Source organism: Mastomys coucha, unplaced genomic scaffold (genome assembly GCF_008632895.1).
Source record: "Mastomys coucha isolate ucsf_1 unplaced genomic scaffold, UCSF_Mcou_1 pScaffold11, whole genome shotgun sequence".
In the NCBI taxonomy this organism is placed as follows: Eukaryota; Metazoa; Chordata; class Mammalia; order Rodentia; family Muridae; genus Mastomys; species Mastomys coucha.
Genome location: NW_022196893.1, coordinates 20,160,299 through 20,161,700, shown reverse-complemented (window position 1 = coordinate 20,161,700; position 1,402 = coordinate 20,160,299). Strand labels below are relative to the sequence as shown.

At 44.3% G+C, this 1,402-nt stretch overlaps 1 protein-coding gene across 11 annotated transcripts in view; it reads right to left on the bottom strand.

The window, feature by feature from the left end:
- Ppp6r2 (protein phosphatase 6 regulatory subunit 2) overlaps nt 1–1,402 on the bottom strand; it is a 69,906-nt gene that overhangs the window by 42,284 nt on the left and 26,220 nt on the right. The window lies entirely within an intron of this gene.

Here is a 1,402-nt window from a genome sequence, read left to right as displayed (position 1 = left end):
CCCTTTGCTGAGAGGTGTATAGACCAGGCTGGCCTCAAACTCAGAGATCTGACTGCCTCTGCCTTCCAAGTGTTGGGATTAAAAGTGTGTGCCACCATGCCAGCCACAATGAGGTTCTTAAGTCTCTAGAACTGGTTTGATTGTTGGAGGTATTTGGAATAGCTTGGAGAAATACATTAGAAAGAATTTATGATGCTATAAGTTGAGATTTTTAGGTAATTCTGCTGGGATCTCAGAAGATCAGAATACTGACAGGAAAAAAAAAAAAAGCTGGGCAGTGGTGGCTCATGCCTTTAATCCCAGCACTTGGGAGGCAGAGGCAGGCGGATTTCTGAGTTCAAGGCCAGCCTGGTCTACAGAGTGAGTGCCAGGACAGCCATAGCTATACAGAGAAACCCTGTCTTGAAACAACCAACCAACCAACCAATACTGACAGGATTGTGGGAAGGAAAGAGCAGTTCCATATAGGAACAATGTCTATATTAGGAACAGGATTAAAGGCTACTTGTATTAATTGTGGGGGAAAAATGTGTCTATATTCTATCAGTGCCCTGAGAATGTGTGGAGGCTGAGTTTATTTTTTTATTTTTTATTTTTTTTAATATGTATGGGTGTTTAGCTTGAATGTGTATCTGGGAATTAGATGTCCTGTAACTGGATTTATAAATGGCTGTGAGCCACCGTGTTGTGCTGTGAGTTGAATCTGGGTCTTCAGGATGAGGAGCCAGAATTCCTAACCACTGAGCAATCCCTCTAGCTCCTGGAAGGCTAAGTTAAAGGTGAACAACTAGCTTCTGGTGCAGGCCCTGGTCTCCCTAGCCCTTTCACTCCTGTCTCTCAGACTTCCTCTTCATACTACTACAGCCTCTCTCCAGAGGCCCCTCCACCCTACCCATTTCTAGAGGACTCTGCCTCTTGGTTCAGATCCGATCCAGTTTACCACTTTCCCTTCTGGCCCATCTCCATTCCTTTGTGTCAGCCAGCAGTCCTCAGAATACCAAGGATTCCCAGCAGCAAACTGGGCTGGGCCACAGGAAGATCCCCCCTGCTGATCTTGGGGGTTGGGGGAAATATTCTTAGTCCAGTAGCAGCCTACCAGCAAGAGCTCCCTCTCCTACCCAGTCTCCACTCCCTGGAGTCTCTGACTCTTGGTGTGGATCCCAGCCTCCCTAGCTCTGCCCTGTGGACTTATTGTTTCATTTTGTTTTGAGTACTTTTTTGTCTTATTGTTCTTTTGCTTTTTTATTTTTTATTTTTGTTTTGTAAAAGGAGTTGTTTTCTTGATTTTGTTTGCTTGGTTTTGTTTCTTGTTTCTTTCTTTGGAAAGAGACAGGGGGAAAAAACCCATAGAGTTGGTTGAGTAGGATCAGAAAGGAACCTGAAGAGGACAAAAAAAAAAAAA